The 23,751-nt window shown below is 49.8% G+C and overlaps 1 protein-coding gene across 1 annotated transcript in view; it reads right to left on the bottom strand.

Moving 5' to 3' along the window:
- Window positions 1-23,751, bottom strand: part of LOC141197772 (uncharacterized) — a 37,358-nt gene that overhangs the window by 7,048 nt on the left and 6,559 nt on the right. The gene's annotated exons all lie outside the window — the stretch shown is intronic.

The following is a 23,751-nucleotide window of genomic DNA, read 5'->3' as shown; positions in this document are numbered from 1 at the left end:
GTCTTGATCTGTGGAGGTCTTCCTTTGAATGAACCTTCTTTTCTGGAAGGATCGCTTGTAGGCTGGGATGGACAAGTTAGGATATCCCTTTTTAGCATCGCCAGCCTTTTCCAAAGCTGGGCCAAACAGGTGTTCCCCCTCACACGAAATGGCACACAGTCTCAATCTAGCCTGGAGTTTCCCTGGCCAACATTTTAACCATAAGTGTTAGAAATGGCTGCTGACCTTGCCGCTAAACAAACTTGAATCAGCCGAAGCGAAGATAGAAAAGCTGCAGCCCCTCGCATAAGTGGGACAGTGGCCAAGATATTGTGTCTTGACATTGTCTTGACATAGTTTCTTTTAACTGTTTCCAGATGATCCAACCAGATGATTAAGGATCTGGCTGCACATGTAGCAGCCATTGTTGGCTTTAAAGCACCAGTCAACATCTCCCATGTACATCTAAGCCGCCTTTCCTATGGCCGCATCCAGTTTTGGGGCTTTGTCCCCCTTTGACAAGGAAGGCTCATCCAAGGGATATCTCCTCTTAATTGATAGGGGAAGGGAGCCTCTCTTTTCAGATCTTTTCCATTCCCTCTAAATTAGGGGGCTGATTTTTTCATTCACAGGAAATGACCTCTGCTTTTTTTGGTCCCATAATGTCCTGAACTGATTTCTCGAGTTTGGACTCGACTATCCCCATTGTGGTCCAAACTGCCTTTACGAGTTTGTCCATCTCATCTATAGGAAAACAAAGAATGCCAGCGCTACAGTCTGAGGAGGATTCGTCATCATTATTTGAAACGCTAGACACATGTAACCCCGGGACCACTGGCTAGCCCTTTTGGCTCTTCTTACCTCTATGAACCTCTTCCTGGGAAAGGGATTTAAGGGACTTTCGCCATGATAATTGATCTTAAATCGGTGGCAGAGTTAGTGGTCTCCTCCGCTACTGTCTGCTCTATACAAGACTGGCAAAGTTTTTTTTTGGTTGGAGTCAGGCAATAGATTTCTGCAAAGCGCACACTCCTTGTGTTTAGACTTTGCTGTACACTTCTTTCCCTGGCAATAACTGACAAAAAAGGGAAAGGCTACATCACTGAGTGAACTTTCACAAAGATCACTTACCAGTGTGAGGCAATCAAATAGTACGAGATTTAGAGGGGAACCCACCTCAGTCAAAAGACCATCTCTAGAGGCCGAAAACTCGTCTACTTTCCTGGAGCTCCTCTGTCTGGATTCGCCAATGCCCGCAGACCTCTGTCTCTCACAGACACTGCCACCAAAACTACTGCTACGGGGTCGACGGTGTTCCGCCTGCTTCTGGGGCTTCTTATCAGGCTGCTGCTGCTCAGTGATATCCATTATTCTGGAGGGAACAATGAGCAAGGAAGCACCGATTGATGCTCCTGCCGTTATTTAGATGCCGGAGAAACGCTATTCCCCACCTCTCCAGGCCCTTCCGGAACGCCCGGTTCCCTCACACTTCCGGTCAAGCGGCTCACGCTTCATCCAGGCATGCCCCAGTTGCACTATCTGGGCACGCCCCGGCCGCTGCTAAAATGGTGTTCAGGCGCATCCTGGCATCGAACACGCCTTCTTCGCATCAGAGAGGCGCACCTTCAGACCGGAAAACGCCAGCTGGCCTGAATTCCAAGGAAGCACTGCACATGCTGCTGCCCTGTATCTCGCTTCCAGGCATGTGCCAACACCCGATGAGCCACGCTATCCTCGCCCAGGATGCTGCTCACCTGCACCCGCACACAACCGTTAAAGTCCTCCTGGACCCACTGTGGCGCTTCTAGGGACCCTGCACTGGCCAAGGCAGGGAAAATACCGCTGCCTGAACCGTCCGTCTGGGCCTGGGAAAATGATCTTCCAGTACAAAGATTCACTCATCAAGGACAGGAAAACAACTGATCTGTGGGAGAGGTGCTGCCCTGTTAAGTCTGTGGGTATCCTGTCCTTGAAGGACGAATCCCCTCTCTCGTAGTGCTGTCATGGGTGATCGATACAATTCATTTTATATAATTCATCAATTATATTTTACATAATGCATCTGTGGCGCCCCTGCGGGTTCAGTCGCCACAGAGGTACTGCATCTCACGCTCAGGTAAGGAAGGAGTACTGCCCGGGACCCTAACACCTGCATCCAACACTACACTACTCCAGACCGGCAGGAGGGGCAAGATGCATCGCTTCCTGCTGAGCCCTGTCCCTGGCTGGAGGGGGGGGGACCAAAGTGATCGGGAACCATGTAGTGGGTGTGGGTGGAGGAAGAAGTTCAGGGGAGCACTTGTTAGGGATAGTATATAGAGAGAAGCCATCTTGAAGAGATCAGCTCAGTCAGAGGAGGACAGTGAGAGGAGCAGGAGCTCTGTAGGAGCTCTGCTCTGGAGGAGGGCCTAGCCAGAGAGGCCCAAGGCTGGAGAGAGAGAGAGAGAGAGGAGCAGGAAAGGCTCCAGGAATGTGGAAGGGACCCCAGGGGTACAGATAGTGCTGGAGGCCACCCATACGCCCGAATCTGCCAGCAGGTGGAGGGGTCAGGTCCCTAAATTAGCAGAGTTCTTTAAGCCTCAACTAGGAAACCAGAGGCTGCAGTATTTCAGGTACTGTAGCCACAAGCCACATCTAATCACCAGAAAGGTGGCCATAGAGGACCCAGGGGACAGAGAAGACGTCGCCCGGCAAGGTCCGCAGCCACTGGCCTGAGACACTGGGTGCGAGGTGCAGGGAGACGGCCAGAAGGAAGACACAGAAGGGGGTCCCGTTACGTACTCCGGAGAGACCTGGGAGTTTGCTGAACCCCTCCTTGAGTAAGCACAGAACGCCGTGGGAAGTTACTCTAGTACTGGTAACTGGAAGTCTAAGAAACCGTGAGTAAACCCTGAAGGACTGCACCTTACTGTCTCTGTGATCATTATCTGCGCCATCCTCTGCACTACACCATAACAGCAACATCTACACTGCACTGGAGCTACGCTCTACCTGTGGAGAGCTGAACCAACTCTGCTGCATTACCAACACCTCCAGAGGACCTGCTCCGCAGCGGCGGCTCCCTTTAGCCGCATACCACAGGTGGCGTCACGAACTGTATCTAAGAACTATAAATCCCCTGTAAATAAATATTCCCCTTTTGATTGACCGCCCTGGGTCACGGACCGGGTCACCGCCACTGTGACATCTCCCCTAGCAACGACCAGCCCGACACCGTGTACCCCACGGCCCAGGGGGTGCGTCACATCTAGTAGTTCGGGCCTAGGTAAAATAGGAGGCAGGTCAGTGAAGGCACAGTGAGCTGTCATAAGAGCATACAGATGAATATGTAAGCAGCGCACCAGATAGAGCACCCCCCATAGACTGCCCCAAAGCATAGCATTATCTCCAAACTGAAAGTAAAGATTACACAAGAACCACAAGATTTCATCAACCAAGGTATTGTATTAACCAGTGTAATGTCACCCACCAGACAGTGTATGTAGTTTACGGAGCACAATCCTGCTGACAGGTGCGCTTTAAGTTTACCAAGTCATTCCAGATATTTTTGACCTGCAGCACTTGCCACAAGAACAGTATCCATGTCGGTGTAACATAAAAGTCATTTAAGTGGCAGTATTCTTTAACCCCTTTACACCCGAGGGTGGTTTCTACGTTAATAACGGGCAAATTTTTACAGTTCTGACCACTGTCACTTTATGAGGTAATAACTCTGGGACTCTTCAACGGATCCCACTGATTCCAAGACTGTTTTTTCATGACATATTGTACTTCATGATAGTGGCAACATTTATTCGATATGACTTGCGTTTATTTGTGGAAAAAAAATCTGAAAATTTGTCAGAAAATTTAGAAAATTTTGCAATTTTCTAAATTTGAATTTTCATGCCCTTAAATCAGAGAAATATGTTACACAAAATAGTTAATAAATAACATTTCCCACATGTCAGCTTTACATCAGCACAATTTTGGAATCAAAATTTTTTTTTGTTAGGGAGCTATAAGGGTTAAAAGTTGACCAGCGATTTCTCATTTTTCCAACAAAATTTACAAAACCATTTTTTTTTTTTTTTAGGGACCACATCACATTTGAAGTGATTTTGAGGGGCCTTTATGACAGAAAATACCTAAAAGTGACACCATTCTAAAAACAGCACCCCTCAAGGTGCTCAAAACCACATTCAAAAAGTTTATTAACCCTTCAGGTGCTTCACAGGAATTTTTGGAATGTGGAAGAAAACAATGAACATTTAACTTTTTTTCACAAAAATGTTAATTTAGACCCAAATTTATTTATTTTCGCAAGGATGACTGGAAAAAAATTGACCGCAAAAATTGTTGTGCAATTTTTCCTGAGCACGCCGATACCACATATGTGGGGGAAAACCACTGTTTGGGCGCACTGCAGGGTTCGGAAGGGAAGATGCGCCATTTGACTTCTTGAATGTAAAATTTGCTTAAATAATTAGAAGATGCCATGTCGCGTTTGGAGAGCCCCTGATGTGCCTAAACAGTGGAAACCGTCCACAACGGACCACATTTTTTAAACTAGACCCCTCAAGGAACTTCTCTAGATGTGTGGTGAGCACCCTGAACCCCCAGGTGCTTCACAGAAGTTTATAACGTAGAGCTGTGAAAATAAAAAAAAATTAACTTTTTCCACAAAAATTATCTTTTAGCTCCAATTTTTTTATTTTCACAGGGGTAAGAGGAGAAAATTGACCCCAAAAACTGTTGTGCAATTTCTTCTGAGTACGCAGATACCCCATATATGGAGAAAATACGCTGGGCGCACGGCAGGGTTCAGAAGGCGAGGAGCACTGTGTGACTTTTTGAACTCAAAATTGGCTGGAATCAAGAGGGGACGCCATGTAGCGTTTGGGGAGCCCCTGATGCGCCTATATAGTGGAAACCCCCCAAGTGACCCCATTTTGAAAACTAGACCCCTTAATGATTTTATCAAGGGGTATGGTGAACATTTTGAACCCAGAGGTACGACACAGAATTTGATAACATTAGGTCATCATATTGAATAAGTTGTCATTACTCTTGAGTGCAAGTGCTCGCTACTTGAGTTTGCATCGGGTACTCGGGTATGCACCATGTATCGCGGGTGCTTGAGTGACATGTGCGAGTCCCCGCCCCGCATGTTTCACGGTTGTTAGACACCCAAAAAAAACATGTGAGGATCGCTCGTACATGGCAAGCAATCCCCGCAAGGTTTTTTTGGCCGCAAAGCATATGGGGCAGAAACTCGAGCATGTCACTAAAGCACCCGCTATACTTGGTGCATACCCGAGCACCCGATGCAAGCTCAAGTAGCGAGCACTTGTGCTCAACACTAGTCATCATTTTTTTCTTTACTTTTAAAAAAATCATAACCCCAACACAACCCTAACCCCAACCCTAACACAATCCTAACCCCAGCACAACCCTAAGCCTAGCACAGTCCTAGCACAACCCTAACCCTAGCACAACCCCAACCCTAACACAATCCTAACCCTAACACAACCCTAACCCTAGCACAACTCTAACCCTAGCACAACCCTAACAGTAACACAAACCTAACCCTAGCACAACCCTAACCCTAACACAACCCTAACGCTAACACAAACCTAACCCTAGCACAACCCTAACCCTAGCACAACCCTAACACAAACCTAACCCTAGCACAATCCTATCCCTAGCACAACCCTAACCCTAACACAAACCTAACCCTAGCACAACCTTAACCCTAACACAACCTTAACCCTAACCCTAGCACAATCCTAACCCTAGCACAACCCTAACAGTAACACAAACCTAACGCTAGCACAACCCTAACCCAAACCTAACCCTAGCACAACCCTAACACAATCCTAACCCTAGCACAACCCTAACCCTAACACAAACCTAACCCTAGCACAACCTTAACCCTAGCACAAGCCTAACTCTAGAGTTTATTTTTTACACCGTTCCTCGTGCGGTATAAGTGATTAGACAACTTTATTCTTCAGGTCGGTGCGAGTACAGCGATACCAGATTCATATCGGGTTTCTATATTTGGCAGCTGTCACACCCTAAAGGGCAGAAAAATAATTTTTCCATATTTCGGCTGAAGAGTCATACAAGGGCTTGTTTTTTTGCGGCACAAGTTGACGCTTTTCTTGGTACCGTTTTCGGGCACATGACATTTTCTGATCGCTTTCTATTCTGATTTTTGGGAGGCAGAATAAACAAAAACCAACAATTCAGAAATTGCTTTTTGTTTTTTATGCCATTCCGCGTGTGGTAAAATTTATTCTTCGGGTCAGTACGTTTACAGCGGTACCACATTTATATAGTTTTTTATGGTTTGGGGCTTTTATACAATAAAAACTATTTTATAGAAAAAAATATTTTTTTGTATCGCTTTATTTTGAGGGCTATAACTTTTATTTTTCGGCTGATGGAGCTGTATGGCGGCTTGTTTTTTGCAGGACAAGATGACGTTTTCAGCGGTACTATTTTTAATTACATTCGTCTTTTTTATCGCGTTTTATTTCATTTTTTGTTTGGCGGTATGATGATGAAGCATCATTTTTTTCTTCGTTTTTTTATTTTTTTACCGTGTTCACTATAGGGGTTAACTAGTTGGACAGTTTTATAGGTCTGGTCGTTCCGGATGTGGCGATACCAAATGTGTGTACTTTTAATGTTTTTTTTTTTTTATAATAATATTTATTTATGGGTACACTATTTTTATTTTTTCATTATTTTTCATTTTTTTAATATTTTTGCAATTTTTATTTTAATTTTACCCACTTTCTAGCACTTTTTTAATTACTTTTACACTTTGTCCCACTATGGGACTTTCACTTTTTGCAGCCTGATCACTTGCATAGCATAGAGGTGCAGGAGCATCTCTGTGCTATGCGGGCTGTCAGTCCTGCACTGGCACAAGTTAGTTAGAACGTGCACTGAGAACGATCTAACTAACTTGCTGATGCCTGGTGACCCGGATGTCGTCATGATGACATCAGGTCACCATGGCAACTACCAGACCCAGCAGAGAGAGCGCGGGATCCTGGATACAAGGTAAGAGGGGTTACCTTCCCTTGCTCCCGGAATGCTGCAATCGACTTCGATCGCAGCATTTTGGGGATTAATGTGCCACTGTGGGACCGCTCCTGGCACATATTACCGGGTGTTAGCCATAAGGCCCAGGGCACAGGGACGTACTATTACTGACATTGTCAGTAAGGGGTTAATAAACAATTAATATAAAGATTACAAATCCGGACAGGACACAGATTATTACATGTAACACAATTTTTTTTAATCTGTGACTTCACTGCATTTAGTGGCAGTACTCACCTGGGTGGTCATATGTAGGAATCTCCTCTTTACACCGCTCATCACCCCTCACATATGTCTCTGTAGTATTAATATGGGTCAGATCTTCACCCTGAAACAAATATGATAAAAGTCACAGACAGATGGAGAAGTCACATCTATGATCAGCTCTAATCCTGCCATCTCCACCGTTCTCATTACACAAGTAGAAAACATATAATACTGGTGGATAAAACAAGACTGAGCACAAGACCTTCACAGCCGTCTACACATCATAGGGGAGATCTCATGACACCTTCTCTCCATCTACCTGATGATCCTGAGGAACATTGGGGTCTTCTTGTTTACAGTCCTGTGGAAGAAGAGGACGGGGACATCTCTCTGGTGTTGTCCTCTTACTGGATAGATCTGGAGGAAACACATACAGGGACTGAATTCATTCTTTACATACAGATAATTATAGGCCATGTGTATTTAGTCCTGTCTATTACCTGGAGATGTGAGGGGCTGGGGAAGCTCCATCATGACGTCCTTGTACAGATCTTTGTGTCCTTCTAAATACTCCCACTCCTCCATGGAGAAATAGACGGCGACATCCTGACACCTTATAGGAACCTGACACACACAATGATACCGTCATCTCCCCGATCCCTTCATAGCGTTACTGTATAATGTCCCAGCATTCCCAGCAGTGTCACCTCTCCAGTCAGCAGCTCAATCATCTTGTAGGTGAGTTCTAGGATCTTCTGGTCATTGATGTACTCATGTATCAGGGGGTGAGGTGGGGGCCCTGTGATTGGGCTCAGGGGTCTTTCCCATCCCTCAGACACAGGGTCCTGACAGCGCTCACTAGAGGTCTTCTTCACTACTGTGTAATCCTGGTTATGGAGAGACACATTAATAAATCTCCCTCCAGACATTTCCAGAGTCCTCACCTCTCCAGTTCTGTCCATCTGTTATTCCCATAGATAAGAATGATGTAATGTGACGTCATCAGAATCTCTCACCTCTCCAGTAATCCGGAAGAGGATCTCTAGGGTGAGGTGTAATATCCTCTCCGCCATCTTCTTCTTCTCCTTCTCCATCCACTAAGGTTTAAGGTAAATTTTCTAGAAGATGGAAGATAATGATGAGAACGACTGAATCTACAGGATCCTAAATGGAAGGAAGATGGCTGCTCTGTGCGCCCAGGAGCTGTGATGAGGTCACAGGAGGGGAGGAGTCAGGGGTCACATGATCAGGGGCCTCAGTGGATGCAGGACTCTGCTGTGCTGGTTGTCATGGTGCTGGATGAGCTGAAGTTTATGTGTGGGGTCAGGAGGGGTTTACAGTGTGGATGTAGCGGAGCCGCGTGTGTACGAGGTGTACGGAGCGGAGCCGCGTGTGTACGAGGTGTACGGAGCGGAGCCGCGTGTGTACGAGGTGTACGGAGCAGAGCCGCGTGTGTACGAGGTGTACGGAGCGGAGCCGCGTGTACGAGGTGTACGGAGCAGAGCCATGTGTGTACGAGGTGTACGGAGCAGAGCCGCGTGTGTAAGAGGTGTACGGAGCGGAGCCAGGCGTGTACGAGGTGTACGGAGCGGAGCCGCGCGTGTACGAGGTGTACGGAGCGGAGCCGCGCGTGTACGAGGTGTACGGAGCGGAGCCGCGCGTGTACGAGGTGTACGGAGCGGAGCCGCGCGTGTACGAGGTGTACGGAGCGGAGCCGCGCGTGTACGAGGTGTACGGAGCGGAGCCGCGCGTGTACGAGGTGTACGGAGCGGAGCCGCGCGTGTACGAGGTGTACGGAGCGGAGCCGCGCGTGTACGAGGTGTACGGAGCGGAGCCGCGCGTGTACGAGGTGTACGGAGCGGAGCCGCGCGTGTACGAGGTGTACGGAGCGGAGCCGCGCGTGTACGAGGTGTACGGAGCGGAGCCGCTCGTGTACGAGGTGTACGGAGCGGAGCCGCGCGTGTACGAGGTGTACGGAGCGGAGCCGCGCGTGTACGAGGTGTACGGAGCGGAGCCGCGCGTGTACGAGGTGTACGGAGCGGAGCCGCGCGTGTACGAGGTGTACGGAGCGGAGCCGCGCGTGTACGAGGTGTACGGAGCGGAGCCGCGCGTGTACGGAGCGGAGCCGCGCGTGTACGGAGCGGAGCCGCGCGTGTACGAGGTGTACGGAGCGGAGCCGCGCGTGTACGAGGTGTACGGAGCGGAGCCGCGCGTGTACGAGGTGTACGGAGCGGAGCCGCGCGTGTACGAGGTGTACGGAGCGGAGCCGCGCGTGTACGAGGTGTACGGAGCGGAGCCGCGCGTGTACGAGGTGTACGGAGCGGAGCCGCGCGTGTACGAGGTGTACGGAGCGGAGCCGCGCGTGTACGGAGCGGAGCCGCGCGTGTATGAGGTGTACGGAGCGGAGCCGCGCGTGTACGAGGTGTACGGAGCGGAGCCGCGCGTGTACGAGGTGTACGGAGCGGAGCCGCGCGTGTACGAGGTGTACGGAGCGGAGCCGCGCGTGTACGAGGTGTACGGAGCGGAGCCGCGCGTGTACGAGGTGTACGGAGCGGAGCCTCGCGTGTACGAGGTGTACGGAGCGGAGCCGCGTGTGTACGAGGTGTACGGAGCGGAACCGCGTGTGTACGAGGCGTACGGAGAGGAGTATCCCGATTTATCTATCTGCACCCTCTGAATAGAGCGAGTTCTGGTCACTAAGACGAATGATGATGGGAGTGTACGTGCATGAAGGAAGCTGTCAGTTTCTATGCACCTTCACTTACCTCACTATGGCTGTATACATGTTTGTATGTATTTCAGCCATTAACTCCTTGTTCGGTCTAAGATGATGTAAGGTGGCTTTCGGACACATAGTTGATGGGAATTATGTATCACAGAGGTGGTTGTCCTAGACCAGGGGTCTCAAACTCAGCTGGGTATAAGGGCCGCACACGGAAAAACATTTAATTTGGGGGGCCGCATTGTTTGCATGACAAAGTGACATTTTTAGTGATACCATTTTATTTTCTATACACCTTTTGAACTGGTCCTCATCTTGCAGACATGGTCTCCCCTCCAGGTCCCCCATATTGCAGACATGGTCTCCCCTCCAGCTCCCCCATATTGCAGACATGGTCTCCCATGCAGGTCCCCCATATTGCAGACATGGTCTCCCATCAAGGTCCCCCATATTGCAGACATGGTCTCCCATCCAGGTCCTCCATATTGCAGACATGGTCTCCCATCCAGGTCCTCCATATTGCAGACATGGTCCCACATATTGCCGACATGGTCCCCCATTCAGATCCCCCATATTGCAGACATGGCCTTCATATTGCAGACATGGTCCCCATATTGCAGACATGGTCCCCCATATTGCAGACATGGCCTTCATATTGCAGACATGGTCCCCATATTGCCGACATGGTCCCCCATCCAGGTCCCCCAATATTGCAGACATGGTCACCCATCCAGGTCCCCCATATTGCAGACATGGTTCCCCATATTGCAGACATGGTCCCCCATCCTGGTCCTTATGTTGCAGACATGTCCCCCATCCAGGTACCCATGTTGCAGACATGTCCCCCATCCAGGTGTCCCCCTATACTGCGCACAGGGCCGCCCCCCCATACTGCGCACAGGGTCCCCGCCCCCTCCCCCATACAGCGCTCAGGGTCCCAGCCCACCCCATACAGCGCTCAGGATCCCCCCCCCCATACAGCGCTCAGGGTCCCCCCCCATATAGCGCTCATGGTCCCCGTCCCCATCCCCCCATACTGCGCTCAGGGTCCCCCCCCCATACTGTGCTCATGGTCCCCGTCCCCCCATACTGCACTCAGGGTCACCGCCCCCCCATACTGCGCTCAGGGTCCCCGTCCCCCCATACTGCGCATGGTGCCCCCCCCCTATACTGAGCACAGGTCCCCTGTGCTGTATCTCGCATGACAGAGAAAAAACTAAAAAAAGATTCTCACCTGTCCTCCGTTCCCTCGGCGTCCTTTCTGCACCTGTGGCCGCAGGCACAGACCCCGTAACGATCGCGGCTTTCTCCAGCAGCCGCCGATATCAGCGCTGTAGTGCAGTGTATTGCCGCGCGGAGGCCAGCAGCTGACATCTGCCCATGTCAGTGACGTCATACGCCGCCGCGCTGGGACGCAGATGTCAGCTGCTGGCCTCTGATAGGCTGGCACTGATATTGCTGTGCACAGAGCCGGTCTCTGCACGGCCATATACTGCACTACAGCGCTGATATCGGCGGCTGCTGGAGAGAGCCGCAATCATTACGGAGTCTATTTGCCTGCGGGCCGCAAGAAGCAGCCGGAGGGGCCACATTTGGCCGCGTGTTTGAGACCCCTGTCCTAGACTGTCTCTAAAGTGTCATTGTTGGAACGGTTTACTTTGCTTTGCCTCCATTGAAAGGCCGTTTATTTTCCTATGCTTGTGATGTGGTTTATGAAGAACCAATAACCCAGCAAGGACATATAAATGGAAACAGTTCCTGTGTTACCTCACCACGCACCAAAGTGAGTAGCATTCCCACAATTGGTGTTAGAATTGCGGGCAGCGTTCCTAGGGAACATGTGTAACTACTACAGAGGTACTGCATGCCCCCAGTGAAGGCGGCCATAAGCCAGTAAATAACGTCAGATAGCATGGAGAACCTAGTGAAACACCTGGTACAAGCCCAGCTGTAGCAGCAGTACCAACAACAGCTGGCGCAACAGGAGCCAAATAAGCTGCTTATGCAACAGAGGTTCGTGGCATGGCGGCAGCTTCGACTCCAAGGTCAGCTGATTTCTCCATCCAGAAGGCAGTAAGGAGAGCTCTGCAGAAAATGACCAAGGGTGATGACACAGAGGCCATTTTTGAAAGATTCGCCGAGAGGGAGAAACTCTCGCCAGAGCAATGTGCTGATGCAATACTTAATGGGGGAGCTCCAGAAGGCCTACTCTGACTTAGCCTTAAAAGATGCGCTTAGGAGTGACAATGACTGCCAGGGTACAACGTGTCCACCGCTGGGCATATCACTGTGACAAACCCCCTCCCTACCAAGTGTTTGATTTGCTGAACCACGTCCAAAAATGGTTGCAGGCAAAGACCTCTACCCCTGTGCAGATGGTAGAGCGAGTGGTAATGTACCGGTTTGTGCACTCCTTTCCGAGGCCAATACAGACTTGGGTTGCCCAGGGGGATCCCCGGAATGCAGATGACCTGGTCAGACTGTTCGAAAGATATCACGGGGTCGATGGTTCCTTGGGGACCCTCAAAAAGGGGTGGGGCGTCCAAGGTCAAAAGGCTCAGGGGAGGTTATACCAAAGGTCCCAGCTGGCAATATATGCTGGAAATATCACGGCCCAGGCCATATAGCCCCCCATTGTCCCCTGACTTCCGAGCAGATGGACTGTAGCCTGGGTTGCCACTGTTCATACTATGTGTATCCAGTTTGCAGTTCGATCTTTCCACGCAACAAGGGGCCACAAGCTTGTCCCGTAATCGGGAATGGCCGGCAAGTGACTGGACTGCTAGGCTTAGAAAGTTTGTTGACCCTCGTGAGGGCCACATTTCCTCTCCAGCTGATCCCTGGAAAGAAGGTTGACGTCAATTGCTTTCACGAGGATGCTAAAGGCTATCCAGTGGCGAGAGTGGACATTGGAATGGGCCAAGGTACTGAGTCCCACGAGATTGGCGTGGTCTAGGACTTACTGCACCCCATTATTATAGGCCAGGACTTTTGTTTGTTTTGGGACTTTTGGGGGAGGGTGACAGTGCTCGATTAAGAGACGGGTCGCCCCTAAAGAACTGTCACCACACTCAGAGTCTGACGGGTTTCCCTTCTGTGTCCTTGTGGGGGATGACAAGGTAGTGTCCCTTGGGGCCAACATACCTGATGTAGGGGTGACTAGTGAAAATGTTAGGTCCGCCCTTGATAGGGAGCTAATGCTAAAGGAGGCATTCAATAATGTAACCGTCTTAAACAGTATAGCGCAAGAGCCAGGGGCTGACACCAGGTTTACCTATTTTATGTTGAGTGGGGAGTTATTGTACAGCGTTATTAAGGTCAGAGAGGAAATAGTGGAGCAATTGTTGGTACCCTGACCATGTAGACGAAGGATGATGGACATGGTCCATTCACATGTCTTGACCATTTGGATGTGGATAAAAGTGGATAAAACTTTAGAACAGGTTGTGCGGAGGTTCCATTGGCCTGGTTGTCACCAGGAAATCTTAAAGTATTGCAGGTCCTGTCCCACCTGCCAGATAATCGCCCCCTCCTCTCACTTTCGACATCCCCTCGTACCATTACCCATCATAGAAGTGCCGTTTGAGCGAATTGCCATGGACTTGGTCCATCACCTGGTTAAATCTGCTTGTGGGCATCAATACATATTGTTCATCCTTGACTATGCTACGTGGTGCCCTGAAGCGGTTCCCCTGAGAAACTCCTCGGTGGTAAGTAAAGCCCACGAGTTGGTACACATTTTATCCTGGACCGGATTACCGGGGGAGATACTTACCGACCAAGGAAAACCCTTTATGAGTAAGGTGATGAGGGAACTGTGTAAGGCCCACAAATTACACAACTGAAGACATCCATGTACCATCCCAGATGGACGGCCTTGTGGAAAGGTTAAATAAAACATTGAAGAGTATGCTTAAGAAGGTCATATAGGACGGTCAAGACTGGGACTGTCTCCTCCCGTATCTGTTGTTTTCTATCCGGGAGGTTCCACAAGCCTCGACCGGATTCTCTCCATTTTAACTACTATATGGTCGACATGCAAGGGGTCTCCTTGATATAGCAAAGGATTCCTGGGAAGCCGAGGTTACGCCCCATCGGAGCATCATTGAGGATGTCACCAAAATGTAGGAGATGATTGCGAAGGTGATGCCCATAATAAAAGGACATTTCCTCCAGGCACAAGGGGCTCAATCTAGGGTCTACAACTGGGCAGCCAGGGTGAGGCAGTTCAGGCCCGGGGACAGAGTCCTTGTACTAATTCCCACAGTGGAGAGTAAGTTTTGGGCCAAATGGTAAGACCCCTATGAGGTGGTAGAGAAGCTTGGTGAAGTGAACTACAAGGTTCATCACAGATCTACCTCTCTGTACTCGATATCAACTCCTTACTAACCAGAATACCACAATGTCTGTCTGCTATTTCATCTTTCTTCTCTGCTAGATTCCTAAAACTTAATATGGATAAAACCAAATTCATCATATTTCCACCATCTCACTCAACCCCCCTCCTGACCTATCTATCAAAGTCAATGGCCACCCACTCTCCCCAGTCTCGCAAGCTCGCTGCCTCTGGGTAACCCTTGACTCTAATTTCTCCTTCAAACCTCATATCCAAGGCCTTTCCACTTCATGCTGACTCCAATTCAAAAATATTTCCCGGATCCGCACATTCCTCAACCATGAATCTGCAAAAACACTAGTGCGTGCCCTCATCATCTCTCTCCTCGACTACTGCAACCTCCTGCTCTGTGGTCTCTCTTCTAACTCTCTCGCACCCCGGCAATCTATCCTAAACTCTGCTGCCCGACTAATGCACCTGTCCCCCCGCTATTCTCCTGTCTCTTCCCGCTGCCAATCCCTGCACTGGCTCCCCATTGCCCAGAGACTCAAGTTCAAGACCCTAACCTTGGCATACAAAACCATCCAAAGCCTATCTCCTCCATATATCTATGACCTAGTCTCCCGGTACCTACTTGCATGCAACCTCCGATCCTCACAGGACCACCTTCACTACTCTGCTCCTTTCTCCTCTTCCCACAATTGCATACAAGATTTCTCCCATGCATCCCCCCTACTCTGGAACTCTCTACTCCAACACGTCAGACTCTCGCCTACCGTGGAAACCTTCAAAAGGAACCTGAAGACCGACCTCTTCCGACAAGCCTACAACCTGCAGTAACCCTCACTGCATGACCAGCTGTACCCTCACCTACGGTATCCTCACCCACCCCTTCTACACTGTGAGCCCTCACGGGCAGGGTCCTCTCGCCTCCTGTGCCAGTCGGTGACTTGTTTTTGTTTAAACTATTGTACTTGTTGTCTGCTATGTATACCCCTTTTTCACATGTAAAGCGCCATGGAATTAATGGCACTATATTAATTAATAATAATAACCAGGAAGACTAAAACTGTACCAAGTGTACGTAGGTGGCAAGATAGGGAGCCAGTTGAAACTCCGTGTTTTCTGGACAAGCCTGAAACAGATGTTGAAAGAGTCATAATAGCAAAGATGCCATTGAAGGCTCAAAAATAGCAGTGCGGGAGTTGTTGCAGCAGAACAGGGACCTGTTCTTAGATTTGCTTTTTTGTACAAAGGTCATAGAACATGAGGTTCTGATTTAATCCCATGTGCGGGTGAACTTGAAGCCCTATCTAATTCCTGAGGCCTGGCGAGAGCTATTCTCCAAGGAATCTCTGAGTCACTGAGGAATCAGAGAGGGTGGTCTAGCCCTATTGTCCTGGTTCCAAAACCTGATGGCGAATGGAGGTTCTGTAACGATTATAGGAAGCTGAATGAAGTCCAAGTTCAACGCATATCAGATGCCGTGTGTCGATGACCTGATCGTGAGACGTGGGCTGGCAAGGTATACAACTGTGTGACCCACTACTACTCAGGTAGCGTTAGCCCTCCCTGGGAAAGGTGTACTCGGACTGCGGGCCGGTGGCAGAGGGGGATGCAGTCGTGGCCTTGGCCCGGTCCGTGGCCAGGGAGCACACATTAAAAATATAGGGTAGTGGATGAGTGGTTATTTGTCTGCAACGCCTCCTGTGGTTTCTGCTGAGGACCACCAGCGCTGCGACAGTCCTCTGAGGCCGGTGTTCTAGCAGCTTGGGATGGAATAGCTCCCCGCAGGTGGAGCTAGGCCTCAGGGCAGAGTAGAAGTGCAGTGCAGAGGAATGGTGGGTGCGGTGCCGCGCAGAAATGAGAGAGAAGAGGCGATGTATGAAGTCATCCAGGTTTTACTCACGGTAGACTTGTTTTCAGCCACAAAGCATCTCTTTGTTCCTCACGGCGCGCTGCGGCCACCAGGATGGGGTTCAGCTCACTCCGGGTAGCTCGGGTGCACCAGACAAAACCCCAGCACCAGTGTGTTCCTCTCACTTGCTGTACTAGAACCGCCTCGTGCCCCTACTAAGTCCCGTACGTGCACCGCAATGTCCGCTGAAGGTGGCTTGTAGCCCCCGGACCGCCTAGGTCCCTTATTGGTGACTGGGGTGTAAACGTGGCGTAATGCTGGGGTCCCTCTGGATAGACGCAGATTAAGGGGATACAGGTGACGACTCTGCTCCATCCGTATTCCCCCTGGGATCCACTTCAGCCTCCGGACTTTTCTGACAGAGACCTGGAGTACAAAGTCAGATAATCGGGGACCGGTACCCCCTCTTGCGGCAGGAGTCTCTCTGGCGGGGCCAGAATAAGGGTAGCAGGTGGCGACTCCGCTCCGTCCACATCCCCTGAGATCCTTTCGCCTGTGGAGCTCTTCTCCTCTGCTCCCCTCCTAGGCCTTCTGGTGTGAACTAAGACATAGGACACAGCCAGCTGTAACTCAACTCTGCCCCAGCCCCCAATCTCAAGGCCTGAGACCGGGAATAGCAGCATCTTGAGGCAGCTGCAGCTTGTACTAACTGTCACCTCCAGGGAACTGCGACAAAAGACCCGGTATTAAAGATGGCATCCATATTTATATGGATGTATTAGTGTAACCGTAAAGTGCTTCCTCCACCCTACTCACTACAAGGTTCCCCCTACTTTTGGTTCCCCCCTTACTCCTCCATTCAGGACCGGGGCAGCACATTGTGCTCTAAACCCCCTTCAGAATGGGAGTGTGTAGTGTTGGATGTGTGGTGGGGTCCTGTGTGGTGCTCCATCCTTACCTCGGAGAGGAGATACCACACCTCGTTCCATGAAGTGCAGTACCCCTGTGGCGACTGAACTCTCAGGGGCGCCACATAACCACCTTGGATTTAACTAAGAAATATTGGCAAATCCCCATGTCACAAGAAGCCAAGAAGAAGACTGCCTTCTCTATGCCCGACGGATGTTTCCAATATGTCCGGATGCTGTTTGGTCTGCAGGGAGCCCTGGCCACCTTCCAGAGTGCCATGGACTGGATCCTCGCAATCCGTAAGAATTACACTGCATCATACTTTATATATCGTAATCTTCAGCCCAGATTGGAGATGTCACCTGCAAAAGGTCCAGGCGGCGTTTGATCCTCTCAGGAAGGCAGGGTTTTCTATAAATCTGAAAACATTTTGCCATGGGAAATAAAGAGGCCAAATAACTAGGATATGTAGTAGGTAGAGGCGAGATCAAACCCCAGATCAGTAAAGTAGATGCAATCCAAAACTGGCCAAGACCACTCTTAAAGAAGCAAGTTAGAGCCTTTCTGAAAATGAAAATAACGGACAGTGAGTCATGTAATGTGTGGTCTCTAAGTAAAGGTAATGTGACGGGAGCTAGTTACCCCATCCGCAGATGTCCAATCTTCTTCTGCCGGCCCCTGACATGGAAAGGCTTTTCTTACACTGGGATATATAAAATATGACTATCGCACTGTGTCTCCAAGATGGACTAAAACTTTTATTCTTACAAGCAGGTTTTATAGAGAATCACACAGGCTATTTTTTAGCACCCATTGTTCTCACCAGATAATACCCACAGTAGGCTCCCAGACAGCAGTTATGCAACAACCCATTAATCAGCACATTGTCTGTTGGCCCCTGCTAAGTGAGCACAGGAAGGTGGGGGTCAGGAGTGCTTCGGTCACATCACAGCATGTCCAACAATATGCGATCCACAATATTCACCCCACTTTGTAACATTATGTCCCATTAGCTGCATAGGCGCTACGACAACCCCCATGTGGCAAAATCTTGGAGTACGGGGTTGATCCGTCACAATCCTCCCCCTTCTCGGACATGATCGGCCTACCCAGTCTGCTCCCCGACGGATCAGCTGGAGGAGGTCCACGATTTATGAGGTTGGTAGCAGGTCAGTTTGTCGGCTTAGTCCATCGGCGTTACCATTTTGCTTGCCGGGTCTATAGTGGATGGTGAAGTCTAACGGTTGTAGCGCCAAACTCCACCGTAGTAGTCTGGCATTGTCCCCGGAGACCCGATTAAGCCATACCAGGGGGTTATGATCCGTTATGAGGGAATACTATCTTCCATACAAATATATTTACAAATACTACTGCCAGGCATTCCTTTTCGATGGCCACATAGCTGACTTCTCGAGGCAGTAATTTCCGACTCAGATAAGCTATTGGGTGTTCTTGGCCGTCCGGCCCAACTTGGCTCAGTACTGCCCCTAACCCAAACATAGATGCGTCCGTGTGAACAAGGAAACATTTAGTTGGATCGGGTGCGGCCAATATCGGGGTATTTGTGAGAGCGTCCTTTAGCTGGCGGAAGGCTTCCTCACACTCGGGGGTCCAAGTTAACTGGCGGGGGAGGTTCTTACGTGTCAGATCAGTGAGGGGCTTGGCAATGCTGCTGTAATTAGGGACAAATTTCCTATAATACCCTGCTGTCCCTAGAAAGGCCATGACTTGGGTTTTAGCATGTGGGGTGGGCCACTTGGCTATGGCCTCAATCTTGGCGGGTTCCGGTCGTTGTTTTCCACCCCCCACCCAATGTCCTAAATACTGCACCTCTGCTTTGCCTACGTGACACTTGTTGGGATTCAGGGTGAGTCCGGCTTTGTGGATCCTATCCAATACTGTCTCTAGATGATTTAGATGCTCATCCCATGTCGCGCTGTAGACGGCGATGTCATCCAGGTAGGCACAAGCATAGTCCTGGAGACCATCCAGAAGCCGGTCAGCCAGCCTCTGGAAGGTCGCGGGGGCATTCTTCATCCCAAATGGCATAACCCAAAACTGGAATAAGCCAAACGGGGTGACAAATGCAGACTTGGGAATAGCATCAGGACTTAGGGGAATCTGCCAATAGCCTTTGCATAGATCGATGGTGGTCAAATACTTTGCCCCAGCCAGCCGGTCTAACAACTCGTCCACACGCGGCATGGGATACGCATCTGTCACAGTTTTCTCATTTAGCTTGCGATAGTCTACCCAAAACCGGGTAGTCCCATCTTTCTTAGGCACTAACACTACAGGGGACACCCAGGGACTATCTGACTCCTCAATGACCCCTAAACGCAACATCTCCTGTATCTCTTGTCGCATCCCTTCTCGTACAGACTCCGGGACGCGGAAGGGGGGTTGTCTCAGGGGGGTCTGATCTTGTGTCTCAACCTTGTGTTGTGCAAGTCGGGTGAACCCCGGTCTCTCTGAGAACATCCTCTGACGCTGCCTCAGCAATGTCTCGGCCTGCTGTCTCTCCCGGGTCCCTAGGTTTTCTCCTAAGTGTACCTGGTCCCAGGTTTTCGACTGAGTCCTCTCACCTAAGACATCAGGTAAGGGGAGTTCGGCTAAATCCTCTGCTTCGGGTGCGCAGATGGAAGCTACCTCTTCAGGGCGCTCCCGGTAGGGCTTCAGCATATTCACGTGGAACATGCGGATAACCCTGGGGTCGTCACAATCGGCGACATTGAAGGTGGTGTCGGCTATTTTCCCCACTACCCGGTAAGGCCCCTGCCATGCGGCCTGGAATTTGTTCTGCCTAACTGGTTCTAGTACCAGGACCTTCTGTCCTATCTCGAAGGTGCGTTCTCTAGTCCTCTGATCGTACCATACGCGCTGGAGCCGTTGGGCCGCCTGCATGTTCACGCACACAGCCTGAGTCAACTCCTGCAGGCGGTCCCGGAGTTCCAGCACGAAGGGCACGATAGGGGTTCCTGCTATGGTTTCCTCCCCTTCCCAGAGTTCTCGTACTAAGTCTAGGGGCCCCCTCACCCGCCTCCCATATAACAGTTCAAATGGGGAGAACCCCGTAGATTCTTGGGGCACCTCCCGATAGGCGAACAGGAGGTGCGGCAAGAATTTCTCCCAGTCCCTGTAGGTCCGGGTGAACGTCCCAATGAGTTGTTTTAACATTCCGTTAAAGCGCTCACACAACCCATTGGTTTGCGGGTGGTATGGGGCGCTTCTAATGGACTTTACACCACACAGTCTCCACAGTTGGCTGGTCACCTCTGCCGTAAATTGGGTGCCCTGGTCCGAGATAATCTCCCGGGGAAATCTAACCCGTGAGAAAACCTGGAGCAGAGCAGCCCCCACCGTCTCTGCCAGTATGTTAGGTAAGGCAACCGCCTCTGGATACCGCGTGGTGTAATCTATCACTGTCAATATATACCTTTTCCCTGATGGACTGGGTTTGGCTAACGGCCCTATCAGATCGACCGCTACTCGGCTAAATGGCTCCTCCACAATGGGAAGGGGGTGTAATTTGGCCTTGCAGCGATCTCCCCTCTTGCCAATGCGCTGGCAACTGTCACAGGTCTGGCAGTACTGACGAACATCATGGAATAACCCTGGCCAAAAGAAGTTTTGTGTCAGATGATGCCTGGTGGGGCTGACTCCGAGGTGCCCCGCCAAGGGTATGTCATGAGAGATTCGCAGCAACTCCTGCCTATACTTTTTGGGAACTACCAGCTGTCGTTTTACAGTGGGGCTCGTCCCTGAGTGAGTTTGCCCGGTAACCCTAGCAAAAAAGAAGCAAGACGAAAATATATCTCATACCCTACCATAATTATATATAAATGTAAAGCAAAGTTGCATAATAAATATAGGGTACTTAGTGAACTATTTTTGATCAAAAAAAGTATACAAGCCGTCCCACCAGCGGCAAGGTGACCCTAAATTGGGACGGTACCTATACTGCCTATATTAAAAACCTTACTGTATATCAAAGTTGAAGTAATGCATATAAAAGGGTAGACAAATAGGACCGGGTCCCAACTTTTTTTGATCAAAAATAGTTCACTAAGTACCCTATATTTATTATGCAACTTTGCTTTACATTTATATACATTTATATATAATTATGGTAGGGTATGAGATATATTTTTGTCTTGCTTCTTTTTTGCTAGTGTGAACATGCCTCTGTTTCTTGTATGTCTGCCATCTTAGACCTCAGTTCACATTGTCTGTTTTTTTGACTTGTTTGCATTCTGTGCAATTTAAGGGTGTGGCATGCCCTTTGTTGAGCTGATTGGTATATATGTAGCTTACCACGGGCCTAGGTGGTCTGGAGTTGGGACCCGGTCCTATTTGTCTACCCTTTTATATGCATTACTTCAACTTTGATATACAGTAAGGTTTTTAATATAGGCAGTATAGGTACCGTCCCAATTTAGGGTCACCTTGCCGCTGGTGGGACGGCTTGTATACTTTTTTTGATCAAAAATAGTTCACTAAGTACCCTATATTTATTATGCAACTTTGCTTTGCATTTATATATAATTATGGTAGGGTATGAGATATATTTTTGTCTTGCTTCTTTTTTGCTAGTGTGAACATGCCTCTGTTTCTTGTATGTCTGCCATCTTAGACCTCAGTTCACATTGTCTGGTTTTTTGCCCGGTAACCCTGTAGAGGAGTCCCTGATGCCATATAAACTGTTCACCTTCCAGTACCCCTCTTCCCTCCTGTGCCTTCCCGCGATACCCCTGCAATGAGGGATCCTCTAGTACCTCCTTCCTAAATTCTGCTGGGGTGTCCCATGAAATGTGTCTGGCTATGGGAATACGAGAAGAGCTGTAGTGTCTTACCTGGGCCTCCTCCGAGTGTGATTCCGCCTCCGCAGCTCGAGCTTGTCTCCGGGTAGTGACAGGATATGTTTCAGCCATAGCCACCGATGCCGGGTCGGCTTCGTCTTGGTAGCAGTGTACAGCGGCCCGGTTGAAGGTAGTCGTTTCCGGTTTTGGCCACTGGGTGCGCTGGGTCCGGTTGGGACAGTGTCTCTGCAGGTGACCCAGTTGATGGCAGGTGTGGCATCGCACCCCAGGAGGACTCTGGTAGGCCGGGGTATTGGTGGGTCCCCCGCCAAGCTTCTGTGGTTTAGGGGCCTCCAGACCCATGGGAGGGCCCCTTGAGACAGTTTTGGACCCTGACAATTGGGCCCTCCTGGCATCATAATGTTCATCGGTCAGTCCCGAAGCCATTCTTGCGTCTCGGGAGTTAACCCAGTAAAAGAATCGTTCTAACATGATGAGCTGTAGGACGTCCTCCTTCGTGTCTGCTTTGCTACCTTGTACCCACTGTAAGCGTGACTGCCATAGTTTACAGGCCCATTCAGCGTGGGTATCCGTTTCCCGTTTTGTGGTTTTGCGGAACTTTTGACGGTATGCCTCTGGTGTTAGAGCATACCGGGCCAAGATCACTTCTTTGACTCGCTTATAGTCCATACAGTCCTGATCCGATACAGTGCGATAGGCATCCGCTGCCCGGCCTGTCAGCTTGTTGGCCAGAATCTGGACCCAATCCTCCGGCTCCACTTTATGAAGTGTACACTGCCGCTCAAAGTCCTGCAGAAAGCCATCAATGTCTTCCTCTGCCTCCCCCAACTGTCGGAAGGCATTGTATTGGATCATTTTGTGGCTTACCCCTGCTGGTACCGGGGAGGAAGCCAGGGCTTCCCCAGCTCGCTGTATCTCCTGTCTCCGCTCCGCCATCTCCATCTTGGCTAGCTCTATCTTGGTCCGCTCTGCCATCTCCATCCTGGCTAGCTCCATCCGCTCTGTCCTCTCCATCTCCATCTTTTTATCCAGATCAGTACGCACATCAGCCATCACCTTATCTATGATCTGTACTGCCGGGTTGGGAGCATAAAGTGCCAGTCTGCTCTTTACCTCCCTCTGGAATTCAGTCTCTTCCACGTTCCCGTTGGAGGTTGTTGCATTGTCGAGCTCCATAATGGCTGCTATCAAATCCGCTTTTGTTTTGTTGCTGGCGGTTAACCCTCGAGCTTCCACAAGGTTCTTCAAAGTATTCCTCTTTAGCTTCCGGTAGATATCTTCCATTCAGTCCTTGGTTCCTGAAGAAGATGGACCGCATCCCACCGCTGCCACCAGTGTGACGGGAGCTAGTTACCCCATCCGCAGATGTCCAATCTTCTTCTGCCGGCCCCGGACATGGAAAGGCTTTTCTTACACTGGGATATATAAAATATGACTATCGCACTGTGTCTCCAAGATGAACTAAAACTTTTATTCTTACAAGCAGGTTTTATAGAGAATCACACAGGCTATATTTAGCACCCATTGTTCTCACCAGATAATACCCACAGTAGGCTCCCAGACAGCAGTTAGGCAACAACCCATTAATCAGCACATTGTCTGTTTGCCACTGCTAAGTGAGCACAGGAAGGTGGGGGCCAGGAGTGCTTTGGTCACATCACAAAATGTCCAACAATATGTGATCCACAATATTCACCCCACTTTGTAACATTATGTCCCATTAGCTGCATAGGCGCTACGACAACCCCCATGTGGCAAAATCTTGGAGTACGGGGTTGATCCGTCACAGGTAAATTTGCAATAAAAAAGATGGCATCACTTG

This window comes from Phyllobates terribilis, unplaced genomic scaffold (genome assembly GCF_046119375.1).
Source record: "Phyllobates terribilis strain yellow unplaced genomic scaffold, ASM4611937v1 Scaffold_86__1_contigs__length_6382490, whole genome shotgun sequence".
NCBI classification, from domain to species: Eukaryota; Metazoa; Chordata; class Amphibia; order Anura; family Dendrobatidae; genus Phyllobates; species Phyllobates terribilis.
This window is presented reverse-complemented; position numbering and strand designations above follow the sequence as displayed.